The sequence below is a fragment of the Sinocyclocheilus rhinocerous genome, unplaced genomic scaffold (genome assembly GCF_001515625.1).
Source record: "Sinocyclocheilus rhinocerous isolate Xijiao unplaced genomic scaffold, SAMN03320098_v1.1 scaffold486, whole genome shotgun sequence".
Classification (NCBI taxonomy): domain Eukaryota; kingdom Metazoa; phylum Chordata; class Actinopteri; order Cypriniformes; family Cyprinidae; genus Sinocyclocheilus; species Sinocyclocheilus rhinocerous.
The window spans coordinates 123,764-143,355 of record NW_015661373.1 but is presented as its reverse complement, the minus strand read 5'-3'; positions in this window follow the sequence as shown (position 1 = coordinate 143,355).

Sequence of the window (19,592 nt, the reverse complement as noted above, 5' to 3'; positions counted from 1 at the left end):
TAATAAAAAAAATATTTTCTTAGTTTTTAGTTTTCTTCTCAGTTGCGTACATTAGCATTTTATCTTACATCTAATGTTGTTAAATGAATGTTTATTGCATTATTTCAGTATGATGTGTGTTACCATGATGGTGTTTGTGTGAATGACACCTTCTATATAAAAGTAATTCCTTCCTCAGCTTGTGCAAAAGCTGTTTGTGATGAGCTTTGGTTCATCATGTGACTTTCTCATCACCACCTGTTTTTGGTGGTTATCAGTGTATTACAATGGTTCAAAACAATTATTAGTACTTCAATAGGTTAGTATATTAACATTACATCAGTTAATGAAATCCGTTTTTTTTTTATTATTTTTTTTTTATTAAGTCTGTAAAACCTAAAATGCTGCTACCATATTTTTTACGGTGAAGTTCTGGCAACCACAGCTGCGTGTATTTTACTGTAAATGTCACTGATTTTTTTTTTAACAGTGTATTTTTTTTTTCAAAATATTTTGTCTCTGTACAATGAAAACAATGAGCTAATCTTACCAAGAGAAAGGAACAAAAGACGTGACAAATTTAACATTCACTTTGACGACAATGCTCCAACAACATCACAGGACAGTTATTATTCCTACAGAACCACCTCATACTCTCATTCAATATTATTAACTTTAACAAGTTAATAATAAACTTTAACAAGTTTAACCTTACTAACAAGCTCTGCACTCAGCACTAATAATCACCTCTTTAGTCTACTCTGTAGCTTCATTTTTTCATGTTTTGATACTACATGCGGAGTAATCACTATACAAACCTCTATAACGATGCCTCTAATGACATTGAGTTAATGGAAACGAAACTAATGAACATCTAATGATTGCCAATTGCAGTGTACAGAGTTAACACTAACCTGCTAAGTTGCCAGACATTTTAAAACAGACCTTTATACAGTCTGTATACAGTCACTGCACAATCAGTTACTTTGATAGGGTAAAAGATATTTCTAGATCGAAGTGCCACATTTAGACCAAGTTCTGTCCATTTTTCCAGGAAATTAAAAATATAAATGTTGTCTTGAAGTGTGACAGATCACTGTATAGGGACTTTAGTTCAAACAGCAGCAGAGTGCGAGTGAATACGATCATCCCTTCCTCTTTACTACTAGGTTCTAACAAAAACAGACAAGAGAAGCAATTTTATGTTTAGTTTTTCCATTCTACTGTACCAAACCGTGACGTCAAAAACCAAGGTACGTACCGAACCGTCATGTTTGTGTAACGTTACACCCCTATCACATAGATGATATACAAAAATAAGAAACACTGCATCATTACTTTAGCTAAAATCTCACACAAGAGCCAGAATGCAGGCTTTGGAGAAAACTTCCACAGCATTGAGGAAGAATGTCAACAGCTGTCACCACAGAGACAAAGCACACCCTGTGAATGACCCATGGGAGGTCCGGGATGAGCCTGCATGAGAAAGGCCAGTGGTCCTCATGAGTGCCTGTTCTGAAAGATGAAAAATGACAGAGCACCTGAATTCCCGCCTGGAACTGAACAAGTGCAACATTCCAGAGTCTGAAAAAGCCACCTCACTCTACCACCTGGGAGACAGAAAAGCCCTCCAAGAGGAGGTCTGGCTTAAAACACCCTCAAAATAGGTCTTGCATTCTCCAACAAGGCTCATGACAGATGCTTGACATGGTCAAAAAATGTTGTTGCCCAAAAAATCAGAATGGCATTCCACACTGGATCTATGGTTTCCACACATTTGTCTAGTAATGTGAACAAAGCAGACTTGTTAAGAGAACTGTTTTGTTTGAGTTCTGTGCACTAAGCTTAACTTACATCTCTAAGTTGGCTGAACTTGTCAAATTGAGTTAGCAACACTCAAGTTTTCTGGTAACCTCTACATATACACAAGTTACCTATACAAAGTTACAGTAAGTTTTATTAACTCAAAAATGATAAACTAATTTGCTTGAGAAATTTGAGGCAATCAGTTTCCACAGGTTTTCCAAGTAAGTTCAACTAATGACTTTTTACAGTGCAGAATGCAGGCTTTGGAGAAAACTTCCACAGCATTGAGGAAGAATGTCAACAGTTGTCACCACAGAGACAAAGCACACCCTGTGAATGACCCATGGGAGGTCCGGGATGAGCCTGCATGAGAAAGGCCAGTGGTCCTCATGAGTGCCTGTTCTGAAAGATGAAAAATGACAGAGCACCTGAATTCCCGCCTGGAACTGAACAAGTGCAACATTCCAGAGTCTGAAAAAGCCACCTCACTCTACCACCTGGGAGACAGAAAAGCCCTCCAAGAGGAGGTCTGGCTTAAAACACCCTCAAAATAGGTCTTGCATTCTCCAACAAGGCTCATGACAGATGCTTGACATGGTCAAAAAATGTTGTTGCCCAAAAAATCAGAATGGCATTCCACACTGGATCTATGAAAGGACAGAATTCAATAATGAACTTCTATAACTCGGCTCTCACCTCAGCTCTGCATTTTCATCAACTAATCAATAAAGGAAAACAGGTCAGATGAAAGATGGATTAGACTCTGTTCACTTGCTGTTACCAAAAGTGATTAGCTCCTCATCTGGGAAGCGCTTAGCAGTCATACAAGTTCTTTTCACCAGCATCCAAATCAACGCTTGCTCCATTCAACAACAGTGCTTAGACTGCTCAACAAAAGTGTCTTCTCAGGCCTTTTGATCTCAACATGTACAAAAGATTGGAATTTGTGGAGTTCTTTTGCAGCGATGCTATTTCTAAACGCATTCACCCAAAGCTACAGAGCTCAACGTGTAAAGCTCTATTTTAAAGGGACTAGTTCTCCAGGAGGAGGTTAGGTAAATTCATGTTTCATAGTATACTTTGTCTTTTTATCATCTGAATTGAACAATTTGTTTCTGCACACAACCTCAGAAAAATTACAGAGCACTTTATATATTATTTTTCACCAACTCTGGGTTCTTCTGAGAACTCTAATCCCATTTGGATAGAAAAGCCTGTGATCACAGTACCCCCACCACCACCACCACCACCACAAAACACACCTATTCTAATTTATTTTAACCTTTGATCATATACTGCAACTAAAGCTACACTATTCAAAAGTTTGGTGCTCATTATTTTTAATGATTTTGAAAGAAATCTCTTATGCTTACCAAAGAGGTATTTATTTGATAAAGAAAACAGTAATATTGTGAAATATTACTACAATTTAAAATAACATTTTAAGTGCCACTATTATGCCATTTCGAATATTGCCTTTCATGCAGTGTGTATTGTATCAGTCTGTGAATGTAAACTATCTGCAAAGTTGTGAAGCCGAAAGTGCATGGTAAATAAGCTATTGTGTGCTATTTAAAAAAAAAAAAAAACATACTAAAGACCAGATAACTTTGAATGAACATTATGTTAACGTTTCTGGAATAACGTTTGTTCATAACATTGAGAGAACTTTCCCAGAACGTTAGCCAGAGTTCTGAGAATGTTCACTGTTAGCTGGGTTATAGTCCACATTAAGGGACTATATTAAATTTTAATGAAAAAATAATAATTTTTACACTTCATCCCTGTATGAGAAGCTTGCTTTTCCACACATTAGTTTTCAGTGATTGATGAATTAGTATATGATGAACACATCATATAATTCATGCACTATCAAAGCCACTGATCCACTAATCATTGAGACACTGATGACCCTGTTACACAATTATATGGTTTCACATTAAAACACCATGTATTTATCAACATAAATCACACACAACAAGTTTATTATGCATCTGTTAAAAAGTACAGTGCTATCATGAAATATGCTTGCATCCTCCATTTCTAGCAGCATGAGAGACTGAGAAAAACATTTCTGCCAAGCAATCTACTCTGAATCACCTTAACGAGTTGTCAGGAATTCGAATCCCACTTCCGTGAAGGCTACACCTCGTGGGGTAACACATTTGCATAATGCCCGTCTATGTTCTACGTTGGCCGGCCGTGAACAACTTGACCCGCCCTCAAACACTCTAGCATTTCCGTGTGGTTAACATCATGTCGAGAAGACGCTGTGTCCTACGCTGTGAAAGTACATTTGTTTTATTTTCACTTCCGAAAGAGGCTGCAAAGAATCAGTGGTTGACATTCATTTTTTCAACGATACCACAGTAGTAGAGCCCAAGCTTTTTTTGTGTGTGTGTATGTTCCCATCATTTTACTGATGACTGCTTCTCTAATCTTGGGGAGTTCAACGAGGGATTCACAAAACTCTAACTAATGCTCAACTAATGCAGAAACGTATAATACTACCTATCGTACTTTGTGGCACCTTCGCTTGGCATTCTGATACAGTTCCCACACGCGCACTTAAATAAATCATAACAATGACACTGCTATCACGTCTTATAACTACATTCATTTTTTCAACGATACCACAGTAGTAGAGCCCAAGCTTTTTTTGTGTGTGTGTATGTTCCCATCATTTTACTGATGACTGCTTCTCTAATCTTGGGGAGTTCAACGAGGGATTCACAAAACGCTTGCTCGTGAAAGATGGCTCAGTGCCCAGTTTATTTGGACCAGATTACTCCACTTAATCACAAAGTGTAAGTATGATAAATAATAGATGCGTATATTTTCTATTGATCGTTCAAAATACACTTAATTCTTTATAAAAGAGGCGTCAAATGCTCAACTAATGCAGAAACGTATAATACTACCTATCGTACTTTGTGGCACCTTCGCTTGGCATTCTGATACAGTTCCCACACGCGCACTTAAATAAATCATAACAATGACACTGCTATCACGTCTTATAACTACAAAGTTGACACTTACCACTGAGAAACATCCTGCTCCAGTCATGCTGGCGAATCAGTGTCTGGTTGATCAGCTACTTCAGGCGTTTCATCATCGGACTCAGGATTTATAAGGTAAAATCGATAACATCTGTTCTCTCTAAACATTCTCTCCGGAGCTGTCATTCAATTATGGCAATAGGCGTTTCGTTTTTTACGACACGCGCTGTACGCGGTAGGCTAATAACAAAGGACTGGGCCATCTGACCAATCAGCGCAGAGTAGGCTCACAGAAAGGAGGGGTTTAGAGAGACTGATTCTTCGAACTGCTTTGTACGAACTGTTTACGAATCATTGAGAAATGCGGTGAAATTAAATGTATATTATGAGAAAATGAAAGTGTTTTTGACCTTGCATGCATGTAAACCTGTTGTAGGAGCCTCCCAAAACAATATTAGGAACCTTAAAAATGGCATAATAGGGGCACTTTAAAATATAATTTATTCCCGTTATGGCAAAGCTGAATTTTCAGCAGCAGTCTTCAGTGTCACATGATCTTTCAGAAATCATTCCAATATGCTGATTTAGTGTGCAAGAAACTTTATTATTATCAATATTTACAAATAAATAAATAAAAATAATAACAATAATTTTGTGGAATCCATGGCACCTTTTGCAGGATTCTTTGATGAATAGAAAGTTCAAAAGAACAGCATTTTTTAAAAAGTTTTGATCAATTTAATGTATCCTTGCTGAAGTATTAATCTTATCTTATTGGCCCTAAACTCTCACCCTCATATTGTTCCAAACCTTTATGACTTCCTCTCTTGTATGGAACACAAAAGATGATATTTGACATTTGAGTCAACGGAGTCCAAAACAACATTTCTTTCCTTGTACGAATACGTGAAACATCCAGAGTACAACACAGACAAACGCATCCAGAGACACAGATGGTTATACTCTAAATGCTGCTCTTTTGAATTTTGAAATTGAGTTTCAGGTCATAAAGTTTTGGATTTAGTTTAAGCTACCACTTTAACTGAGATTTAAGTGAAAGAAAACACTATTATTTATTTTTCCTTCGCAACATTTTCTTCTCAATGTTACTTTATACAAGGCAGGAAACATCTGATAGCTGCATCTCCTATGAACTCTGAGTCTCTCTTCTCCTTCACACACAGAAACACACACTCACGCAGCAGGGCTCCCATCACCAACAAACAAACTGAAACTCTACATAAGTGCTCAGATCAGAGAGCGTCTTCGGAAAACAGACTAGCTCTACAAGCTCAATGCCGAAACCCTCGAGACATTTAAAAGCCTGTGAATGACACAATCCTCCATTGTTCTGTAACTAAATTTCTCTGCGACAAACTTGTCTGTTCAAATTCACTTCAATGATATATTACTGCTTCCACCACTCATTCTTAAGTTCTTTCATTTTTTTTCAAACTATGAAACTGTGATTCATGCTACCTTTAACAATCTTTAATCAACAGAATCCAAATGAAGGTCATATCTTCTGCGAAGAGTCTACGGATATCAAAGGGTCCAAAGTTCCAGAAACCGTGACATATGCCATTGCAGAAGTGTCTTACTTATTCTAACAGCAGAAAATTAAAAACAAATGAAAATAAAGATGAAACGAGTAGTGTAAGAGCCATAATTTGAATAATTAAATTTAACATTAAAGTTCAAAGTGCATGAGTAGGTATAATTTTAATGTGTTTGGATTTATATGTATATTCGTTAAACACCCCCATGTTCATTCTGTAATGGTTTGCTCCGTTTTATTATTGGACTGTCTTCAAGCACCTTTTTTGGCGCCTCTTTGTAAGAAAGAAGGAAAGACGGAGCTACACAGTTTTTTGACCGGTGTTTATTTTGTTTCTGTTTATTGAGCAAGAACATCCAGTAAACGATTGAAATTTGAACGAAAACCCAAGTCAATTCTTTGCGCGAGAGAACAAGTAGTACTACTCAATCTTTTATGCATTCAACTGGGAAAAATTTAAGTAACGATGTTGTCACGCTCGTGTAGAAGATAGGCACACGAAGACAAAAGTAATCCAATATAACATTTAATAATAATCCAAGATGATTAAGATCCATTCAAAACACAGGGAAACACAAGCAGCATGAGCACACACAAATAATATCCGGCGTAGAATGACCTGAGGAGGGAGACTAAATACACAACAAATGTAATCAAGGGAAAACAGAACAGGTGAGGAGCTAATTAACTACTAAGGAGACAAATGAGGGAATGAACTGAAAGGCAATAGAACTAAACAGGCAGGATGACCAAACTCAATGCAAACAAAGAATTAAAAGGTCCATAACTGTGACAGATGTAAAAGACTTGCTATATTACTATTAAAAGAAAACCCTTCCAATTATGCACTAAGGATCCACAATTATCATTCTAAACTGATGACTTCTCATAGATTTAAAAAGTGTACAATCACCTATTAAAAATGCATTTTCATTATTTTGGAGCTCCGGCAGCAATATTCTACGCAATCTGATCCCCTATTTGAGTTTGTTATTCTCCAGAAATGAAAACTGCTTTGCATAAATGGAAGGTTGCCCAGATGGAGATTAGATTTGTTTCTGAAGAGGAATGAGATGGCACTGCCACATTGAAGCAGAGAAGTGTTGATTAAACCCCTCTTTTTCTCACTCTTTCACTCACTCTCTCAGCTTATTACTAAGCAACATCGCAAAAGTTTTTTTGTTTCGCACAGACTTTTGAGGTCGATCTTCAAACGCTCAGAATACAAATGTCACAGCGCAGCATATGCAAATATGCACACACGCAACACACATAAAGGCAGACATATGGACACATAAAAATAACTCTGAAAGTTTCAAATACCAGCATACTTGGCACACATACAAAGACATTGCTGCTGGACAAGCAGATGGTGGTAAAGGATCCCCGAGAGTCTTAATAAGACGCTAGCAAAAGCTGAAGGATAGAACATCAAACTTGATCTGTTCCCTTACTGTTCTCATGGGCTTCTGTAACAAAACCTCCTTTGAGCAACTCCATAGACGAAGCACAGAACTTTCTTGCATACAAACACCCAAAAGACTAAAGATAACAAAGACATTCTTCCCACATGATATTCAGTTAGATGGGAGCACGCATACACATGCTCTTTTGTCTTTGGTCTAATAATTAGAGTCCCCTCCAGTCAAAGCAGACATGTATGCAGTTCCCATAGGCCAGAAGTGACTCAGAGAGAATGACTGAGAGATTCTCTTGTTCCCCCATGTTCATTCTGTAATGGTTTGCTCCGTTTTATTATTGGACTGTCTTCAAGCACCTTTTTTGGCGCCTCTTTGTAAGAAAGAAGGAAAGACGGAGCTACACAGTTTTTTGACCGGTGTTTATTTTGTTTCTGTTTATTGAGCAAGAACATCCAGTAAACGATTGAAATTTGAACGAAAACCCAAGTCAATTCTTTGCGCGAGAGAACAAGTAGTACTACTCAATCTTTTATGCATTCAACTGGGAAAAATTTAAGTAACGATGTTGTCACGCTCGTGTAGAAGATAGGCACACGAAGACAAAAGTAATCCAATATAACATTTAATAATAATCCAAGATGATTAAGATCCATTCAAAACACAGGGAAACACAAGCAGCATGAGCACACACAAATAATATCCGGCGTAGAATGACCTGAGGAGGGAGACTAAATACACAACAAATGTAATCAAGGGAAAACAGAACAGGTGAGGAGCTAATTAACTACTAAGGAGACAAATGAGGGAATGAACTGAAAGGCAATAGAACTAAACAGGCAGGATGACCAAACTCAGTGCAAACAAAGAATTAAAAGGTCCATAACTGTGACAGATGTAAAAGACTTGCTATATTACTATTAAAAGAAAACCCTTCCAATTATGCACTAAGGATCCACAATTATCATTCTAAACTGATGACTTCTCATAGATTTAAAAAGTGTACAATCACCTATTAAAAATGCATTTTCATTATTTTGGAGCTCCGGCAGCAATATTCTACGCAATCTGATCCCCTATTTGAGTTTGTTATTCTCCAGAAATGAAAACTGCTTTGCATAAATGGAAGGTTGCCCAGATGGAGATTAGATTTGTTTCTGAAGAGGAATGAGATGGCACTGCCACATTGAAGCAGAGAAGTGTTGATTAAACCCCTCTTTTTCTCACTCTTTCACTCACTCTCTCAGCTTATTACTAAGCAACATCGCAAAAGTTTTTTTGTTTCGCACAGACTTTTGAGGTCGATCTTCAAACGCTCAGAATACAAATGTCACAGCGCAGCATATGCAAATATGCACACACGCAACACACATAAAGGCAGACATATGGACACATAAAAATAACTCTGAAAGTTTCAAATACCAGCATACTTGGCACACATACAAAGACATTGCTGCTGGACAAGCAGATGGTGGTAAAGGATCCCCGAGAGTCTTAATAAGACGCTAGCAAAAGCTGAAGGATAGAACATCAAACTTGATCTGTTCCCTTACTGTTCTCATGGGCTTCTGTAACAAAACCTCCTTTGAGCAACTCTAGAGACGAAGCACAGAACTTTCTTGCATACAAACACCCAAAAGACTAAAGATAACAAAGACATTCTTCCCACATGATATTCAGTTAGATGGGAGCACGCATACACACGCTCTTTTGTCTTTGGTCTAATAATTAGAGTCCCCTCCAGTCAAAGCAGACATGTATGCAGTTCCCATAGGCCAGAAGTGACTCAGAGAGAATGACTGAGAGATTCTCTTGTTTATCACTTCGGGAAAAAATTTAGTAATCCTCCCGCCCTCCCTTTCTCCCTCTCCTGCTCCCCTTGCTCTCTCCTCTTCTCTCTTCTCCAAGTGTTGATTAAACCCCTCTTTTTTCTCACCCTTTCAGTCACTCTCTCACTCACTCGATCAGCTTATTACTAAGCAACATCGCAAAAAGTTTTTTGTTTCACACAGTTTTTTGAGGTCGATCTTCAAATGCTCGGAATACAAATGCGAGCAGCGCAGCATATGCAAATATGCACACACGCAACACACATAAAGGCAGACATATGGACACATAAAAATAACTCTGAAAGTTTCAAATACCAGCATACTTGGCACACATACAAAGACATTGCTGCTGGACAAGCAGATGGTGGTAAAGGATCCCCGAGAGTCTTAATAAGGCGCTAGCAAAAGCTGAAGGATAGAACATCAAACTTGATCTGTTCCCTTACTGTTCTCATGGGCTTCTGTAACAAAACCTCCTTTGAGCAACTCCATAGACGAAGCACAGAACTTTCTTGCATACAAACACCCAAAAGACTAAAGATAACAAAGACATTCTTCCCACATGATATTCAGTTAGATGGGAGCACGCATACACATGCTCTTTTGTCTTTGGTCTAATAATTAGAGTCCCCTCCAGTCAAAGCAGACATGTATGCAGTTCCCATAGGCCAGAAGTGACTCAAGAGAGAATGACTGAGAGATTCTCTTGTTTATCACTTCGGGAAAAAATTTAGTAATCCTCCCGCCCTCCCTTTCTCCCTCTCCTGCTCCACTTGCTCTCTCCTCTTCTCTCTTCTCCTCAAAGAAAAGGGAAGAGTGAAGTAGGACGACAAACATCCAGACCTATTTCCATCTCAATGAGGGCTAGGGATTCTGTGTTCTACCTCCTAAGAAATGACTTTCTCTCTCTCCGTCTCTCTCTCCCAAAATGCTTTAAAGACCCCATGAGGTTGGAGTTTAGTTGATTTTAGTTCACGTTCATTAGCCTTGAAGAATATTCTGGAAGTGTAATATGGAAGATATTTCCATTTAAAAAATTGCCTTTCTCTTCCAGGAAAACAGACGCTAAATATTGTTGAATCATCCTGCACTACACACATTTTTGTCCAATCAAATGCCCTCTAGAATGAGAATGCCCCTCCCACTAATAGCATCTACAGCTGATTAGAAAGCAGCAAATCCAACCTAACCAACATAACTAAACATTATGGGCTTAAAGGGATAGTTCACCCAAAAATAAAAATTTTATGCTTATCTGCTTACCCCCAGGGCATCCAAGATGTAAAACTGAACAGTATTTATATAGTTTTTTACCTCTGATTTTCACCGCAATGTCTGAACTGTCCAGAGTGCATCCTGAGCGCGTTCAACAGCCGGCGCCTAACGCGTCTTCTTCTTCTTCTTGCTTTACGGCGGACCGCAGACTTATAAGTGCATTACCGCCACTTATCTCTCAAACGGACCATTGACACTCTATCTACATAAGACTGACAGACTGCAACGGTTTGACTTAAAAATCTTCATCTGTGTTCTACTGAAGAAACAAAGTCACCTACATCTGGGATGCCCTGGGGGTAAGCAGATAAACATCAAATTTTAATTTTTGGGTGAACTATCCCTTTAAACTTCTTGTTTTGACTAAGAATTGCATCAACACAGGAAAGCAAACTGTCCTCATTAAGTGATTTCTTGGTTAGAACTGATCTATACATTCTCGGCATTGAGCCCAAATACTCCCTGGGCTAATTTTGCAAAGAGTAGCTAATTAGATTTAATTGTTTAATTACAGACCTACGCAGGGGATTTCACTATGGCACTTGCTCAGCAACTTCCTTACAACCACTGTGGAGCCAAGACTGCTTTATTTCAGAAGTTTTCGCTGCTGAACAGAACATACAGTACTGTATGAACCCAGAACCTGGCCTTGATATGGACTGTTACATAGTAAAAAACTCTCACATAAACATTTATTTGCAAAAATCTTCCCACACTGATATTAACTAGGACTTTTACCATTACATCAGATTGCATAAGGCCTGCTATTTTTTGCCCCAAGCAAGATTTTAACAGATTTATTCTAAGCTTGTCATTTTCAAAACGGGTACATTACCGTACATTTTCATTTCAAATAAATGCTTGTCTTTTGAACTTTTAATTTATCAAAGAATCCTGAAAAAAAGGAATCGTGGTTACAACAAAACGTTTAAGTAGCACAACCATTTTTAACACTGATTATGTTTTTTTGAGCATCAAATCAGCACATTAGAATTATTTCTGAAGGATCATGTGACACTAAAGCCTGGAAATCAGCTTTGCCATCACGGGAATAAGCAATATTTTAAAATATACTGCAATAGCAAACAGTTATTTTAAATTATAATAATATTCACAATATTAGAGTATTTTACAGTAATCATTTTTAACACTGATTATGTTTTTTTGAGCATCAAATCAGCACATTAGAATTATTTCTGAAGGATCATGTGACACTAAAGCCTGGAAATCAGCTTTGCCATCACGGGAATAAGCAATATTTTAAAATATACTGCAATAGCAAACTAATTTTAAATTATAATAATATTCACAATATTAGAGTATTTTACAGTAATATTACAGTACTATTACTGTATTTTTGATTAAATAAAGGCAGCCTTGGTGAGCATAAGAGACTTGCAAAAACATAAAAAAATTATAATAATTAATTAATTAATTAATTAATTAATCTTACCAAGCCCAAACTTTTGAACGGTAGTGTGATCCTGATTCTAAAATATGACCGGACAAGCCATGTTTGAAACATGTAAAATAATCAAAATATTAAAAATAAATAAATAAATAAAAATGAATAATTATTTTCATTAGTTTAGCCTAAACAGAATTATTTCATCCTTATAATATTTTTTCTTTGAATAAATCCAATAAATGTATCACTTTTTTTATTAGCATGTACACCTGTGTCCGCACATCAGATGAATTCTACATTAATATGCCAAACTGCTTTACAACAGCTTATTTTGATTATTATTATTATTATTAATAAATGCATTTATTTTCAGGTAAACAATGTTCTTCTTGTGATAATATTTAAATTAACTGGTTTTATTAAAGTCAAAACATTGTATTTAATGCCTGAATCAAACTGAAAACATTAGGTCACACAAACAAGTCATTTTTAAGGGTCAGGTCATGCAGAAATGGTTCTTTAATCCTGATCATTGGTATCTTTATTGCAGTCATTGCCCTTTTTTTAAAAGCAATAAGCCACTTGAGGCCTATCATTACAGCAATTTTACCAAAAGCTTTTCATCATGCCTCTGTCAATGGAACACAGGAATCTCTCAACTTTAAAACAGCACAAAGGATTAAATAAGCCCCTGTAGGTTAAGAATCAGATAGTAAAGTGTGGAATTAGCACCCTGCTAACATACACTCGTAATAATAACAGAAAGAAGATTAGATTCCCTGGAGTGGCAGGGGACAGAAGTATCCAAATTATGTCTATCCTTTTCATTGCCCTTGTCGCTTGCTCTCTCTTATCTTTAATTACTCCTCTCGTCTGAATGCTCACTACATTAGAGATAGTCCTCCACTTCATCCCTGCAGCAGATGACACAAGATGCACCAAATACCAAGAATGAGTCCAACCCTGTTTTCATAAAATGTTTTCTTTCTTCAGCTCCTGTAATTGGTTTAGATCCACAGATATGAACATTCAGAGCTGTTTTTGCTCTGCTGATACAAATTGATTTATCTATAAGGATAAGTGCATCTCTCATCCCATTATGACGCAAAATGCCAGAGCTTCACTGGATCGTAAAGCTTTTAATTCCTTCATTCGGCTGTTAAATTACACATTCAAAAGAAACGCTCATCACAACACTAACTGATTATGGGTACATCAAGAGTCCTGTCTATGAATTGGTCTCAGTATAAGGGTTTAACTGCCTTGAATCGCATGGTGATACGTTTCCATGGCAGAGGATTATGGGAGGGCATCTATTCTGCCGGGGCAGGACGGTTGTACTGTGTTATTTGGGGCTATTCTGGGATATTTTGAGGTTTGGCCTGCGTTTAAGACAGATGTTGGGCTCAACTACTGTGTCATGGATTTGGGTTCCCTCGGCAGGACTTACTTTTTCTTTCTTGCTAGCTTTCTTTGCAAGCTCTCCATCTCTCTCTGTCCAGCATATCGACCCAGCTGGGCCCTGAATGTCTTGTTTCCCTGAAATACTTTAGCGGTTGGCTCATTCAGCTAACCGCATTCTTCCAGAGCTCCTTCTCTAGACCTGCGCCGTACTCTCTGTGCATACAGACAATGGAAAAAATAGTCAAATAATACTTTAATCATTAGGTTTTTAGAGATCTCTGATAGGGGAGATTGAAATATGTGAGCGGAAAAGAAGAGGGAGAATGTGAAGGAGAGGAGAAAGCGAGATTTATTTGTGTACATGAGTCAACCTCCCGTCCCGTCCTGCTCACTCACACTTTCTCTCTGTCTCTCTTTCTCTCTCCCACACACACAGATACATCTACTCTTCCCCCTCTCAAACTAAAGCCACAAGAGACACACAATTCAGAGAAACACAATTCCTTTAAAATGCGAAACTCCCCCTAACATAATCAAGTCTGCACAGCACACTCCAGTCACCCACAACTCACACATGCACTCCTTCAAGAAATACAACAGACAAATCAGAAAATATAAGCGCCTTAGTACAGTAAGACAGAGAGAAAAAAAGACTCTTATAGTCAATCTTTGGAATCACTACGGTCATTGTAAAGACATGCATGTAGTTCTTAAGTGTAGTCATAGGGAGACTTTTTACTGAAGTCTGCTTCACACTGCAGCTTTTTTTTTTTGGTCAGAAAACACCCACTTAGACAGGAATAGACTAGCTGATAGACATGTAAAGCCATCAACCAAGGTTGTTTTTTTGTTTTGTTTTTTTATGGGCCATTTAGCGCCGGGTTTAGCTAACATTTATTGTACCACAATAATAGAATGAAAAGAAAGAACAGACAGACAGACAAAAAAAAGAGAGAAAGAAAGAACGGCGGCACAAAAACATAAAAAAGCTGAAAAAATGTGGCTACATTTTTTTTTACCAAAAGTATTAAATACAGATTATTTCACATAAACTCAGGAACATAGCAGAACATACAGTTCAGCTCCCGGATATCTCATTTACATGCTACTAAGTGTTTTAAACAGCTCTGCAAAACTCATTGCCACAGTTTCAAAGATTGTAAAGCCAATAATACGGTGAACTTTGGCATATTCAGTGATGATTTGCAAGTGTTTTCCAGTTTCTGTGCAATATGCACCAGGACTGCGGGTGGTCTGTAGGCATGCCGTCTGACACTAGTTTTCAACAAACTCATACATGTACTCTTACAGCATTTCAAACACTATGACAGCAATCCACCTCCAGTCCACCAATACTGAGGCAAGGTCCGAGAGCATCTTTCCTGCACAAGCACTTACCGGACTGGCCCTCCGACTCAGGGCTCGTCTCAGACTCCATAACTTCACAGAGTGCTGAACTGCTGTCCAACAACTGAAAAACAGTGCTGAAAGGAGACAGATGGGAGGAGAAAGGAGAAAGGAAAAGAAAGAGAGAAGAGGCTCTCCCTTCACCCTATGCGTAGAGAACCGCTCTGTGCCCCAACTGCTGTTCTATGTTTGTCTACTGCTCCAGAAAGAGAGACAGAGGGAGAAAAACAGAGACAGAATGGCAGTGTGCATGCAGATTGACTATTCCTGTAAGTTGCTGTCTCTCTTTTGCTCCTACTTCTCACATGCTTCTTAAAGACACAGTATCAGTGACAAGACTTTTCACAAGCCTGCAGATTTTATTCACAGTCTGCAGTCTCTTTACAGAAGGACAAATAAAACGCCCAATATTTATGAACACCTTATGCCACTAATGAATATGAGTCAAGTAAACACTGGTGACCACAATAAAGCACGTGCTCACATTCACTATGATCTCATTCTGAAATTCCCCATGACATATACTAAGTATCAAACTGCACACTACCACATTAGTGTGTATGAGCATTAATGAGCTACTAGCATACCATCAGTCTAAGCATTTCAACGAGCCATTAATATATCTTTATTTTGCTACACACCATTGATAAACATGAATAAGTAATAGGACAACAGGTTTACAATCTCGGTCTCTCTTTGATGTTTGTCTGTGAGGTTAACAAGCTACATGCACTAATGGTGATTTAAAGGCATTTTGACGTCAGTACACAGCATTCAGCTCTACAGTGCTGTGCAGAAGCTGGGTTAACCAACAGAGAACAGAATATACAGCAAAATAAGTTAACAATACTATTATTAAAAATTTGAGAGATATTTTATAAAGGCTCTCTGATGAGTACCGTATTGATTTGATTATTTGAGCTTTTAATTTGCAGTATTGAGGTACAGTACATGATTTACACCCTTCAACACCCCAGAAAAAAAGTTCTGATGTTTATTGTGATTTAAAGGCATTTTGACGTCAGTACACAGCATTCAGCTCTACAGTGCTGTGCAGAAGCTGGGTTAACCAACAGAGAACAGAATATACAGCAAAATAAGTTAACAATACTATTATAAAAAATTTGAGAGATATTTTATAAAGGCTCTCTGATGAGTACCATATTGATTTGATTATTTGAGATTTTAATTTGCAGTATTGAGGTACAGTACATGATTTACACTCTTCAACACCCCAGAAAAAAAATTCTGATGTTTATGAATCAAGCTAGTGGGGTTGTTCCTGCTCTCACCCTCTGGTTCAAAACATCAAACAGAAGGTGCTCCAGTTCTCAAAGGGAGCAAAAGAGTGAGCTAGGAGATTTACTTCAGTTTCGCTTTTATCTTCTACCAGTTACAGGGTGGGGGCAAACAAGAAACACTTTCAAAGTAAATCTGAAAATACAGTTATAAATCTGATCATACGTTAATACATTTTAATATGCGTGTTATGCATTTGAGCATACTGTAATATACTGGATATAAAATATAAATATAAAAAAACATAAATCTGAATATAAAGTTACACATCCTGAAAATACAATGTAACTCAATATACTGAATTTATAATCAATTATATAACTATAGTTAATAATTAACTGTATATTCAGATTTATAACTATATATTTAGACTTACAACAGTATTTAAAACTATACAATATATTCATATAATATCCTGTATGGTCCCAATACCCTATAATGTATTCTGGTTGGTTAAAAAAAATTAAAAAATTAAAAATAAATAAAAAAACAGGACAATATTTATGTGTAGGTCTTTGAGTTTGAGGAAGCAAAAATGTTTACTAAGTTAAAAAAAGACTCTCAGCAAATCTAAACGTCTCTGTCAAGCAGAACAAAAATACAGCACAATAATTAAAAGCAGAACTGAGCCAGACCCTTGAGTATAAAAAAACATAAATCTGAATATAAAGTTACACATCCTGAAAATACAATGTAACTCAATATACTGAATTTATAATCAATTATATAACTATAATTAATAATTAACTGTATATTCAGATTTATAACTATATATTTAGACTTACAACAGTATTTAAAACTATACAATATATTCATATAATATCCTGTATGGTCCCAATACCCTATAATGTATTCTGGTTGGTTAAAAAAATAAAAAAAAATAAAAAAAAAAATAAAAAAACAGGACAATATTTATGTGTAGGTCTTTGAGTTTCAGGAAGCAAAAATGTTTACTAAGTTAAAAAAAGACTCAGCAAATCTAAACGTCTCTGTCAAGCAGAACAAAAATACAGCACAATAAAAGCAGAACTGAGCCAGACCCTTGAGGACTGTGGTAGGATCTGTAGTAGAATCTGCATTTGCCTTATGGGTAGCTGTATGTTAGGGATGGCTCGATACCACAGTTTTGGCTTCAGTACTGTACCAGAATCTCATACCTCAGTATCGATACTAAATTGATACAATAGGTGACAAATAAACAGCCTCAAAATATAACTGAATTAAAAACAGAGATCTGCATAAAACTCTACAGTAACAAATGTGTTGCTTGTTTACAATACATACTTCTCAGTGCTCTGTACTCATTAAAACAGAAGCGATACTAAACAAACTTCTGCGCTTTCAGCAGTGTGGAGTGAATTCAGACCAACTTAAACACATCTGACTGGTCATTACATTCACACGCTCAATAGAGATGTCCATGATTGGCTACAACGCTCAACTTTGCAAAAACACACTGTAAATAGAAACCTTTGACACTCATCACAGAGTGTTTACACAAATGCACACAAGAGCAGTAACATTATATATTGTCTTATTTTATATCATCAGCAGCACAATTACAGCTTGTTCCTCTGTTGTCACATTTGCAGGTTTCACATCAGTAACACTGCAGCATAGCAGTGAACCTCGGAATAGCAGCGTATCAAGCACCGAAATGAGCAAAATCATGATATTGTATAATTTGAAATATAATATACCGGTATACCGGTATTTAGCTAGTACCGAAATACCCTGCAATCCTATACTCTACGTGTTTGTGAGCCTTTAAAAGCCTGGTTATAAGGGTTTAAATTTCCATTTATTTATCATGTGATGCTCGGCCAAATATTGTCATATCCTAACAAACCATACATCAATGGAAAGCTTATTTATTCAGATGATGTATAAATCTCAATTACAAAAAATTGACCCTTATGACTGATTTTGTGGTCCAGGGTCACAAATCGGTAGTCAAATCAGTATAGTGTTGCCTAATAACAGGCACTAGCTAAACTGTGTTGTTGTCGTAAGTCTTAATATATCCAGCACAGCTATACACTGTTATACAGCAATCTGGAAACTTACATAAACATACATACACACACGTTTGGTTCACTATATTAGTAAGGACAACTAATAAACTTCCATTGTTTTTACATCAGGTAATTTATATTTTCTCTCACCTGACCTGACAAAACACTAAATAGAAACATGATTTAGCCAATGTACATGCCTTTTCAACTATAGGTCCGACTTCAATATGATATAGGTTTCACTAGTGCCAGCTGGGCGATAAACCAGTTCAAACGGTACACCAGTTTGAATTACGTAACAGTAATTTTTAAGTGCCCATGCAACGTAGACAGCATCTTGAATTGAGAGTTATGCAAAGATCACCGGTGGCTTCAGACTATTGTTGTTTCACATTCACAGCACGCTAAAATATCACACTCTTACTTCATCTGGACAAACTGAGTATCATTAGAAAGATTAAATACTCCAGCTTCGATATTTGACCACTGTTACGATACAACTCGATTGCAGTGACAGTAATTTCTTAATTTATGTCAGGAATGCAAAATAACAAATCGTTAATGTATGATATTTTTAATATAATAACAACATACATTAATATTCAGTAATGTCTGCTGCGGTTTATTTGTGTGTCACATAGCTGCACTGAACAGCATCCATTAGAGCTTATATAGTCCAAAAGTGTGCATACTTCCTCAGACAGAATCAGAGACTGTCTGTCTGTTTTCTCTTCCGCGAAATATTGAATGAAAATCCTAAATACTGAACTGGGAGTGGGGGTTTAAATGAATGTATCTCTGAAGGGAACTGACTGTCTTCAGAAAACCTGCTGTCAGAGAGTGAATTTGTGTTCTCATTCAGACTGTCTGCTGTTTTTGATTCATGCTGATGTTTTATGTATAGTTTAACAAACCTAAAGTCAGACCATTCACAGTTTTTGCTTTAAACTGCTCATGCTGCATCTTTGTTTGGATAGTGATTAAAATGCAGTGGTTCTGCAACATTTTCATGCATTCTGAGTCATATAATGGCCCAGTCAGGGAAAAACCGTGATAAGCAGTGAAACTGCCACAATCCTAAAAAAACAAAAAAAACATGATACAGATATTTGGTCAAACCACCCAGCACTAGGTTTCACTATATTAGTGAGGACATTTTGGACCTCAGAAGTATAGTCAAACCTGCACACACACA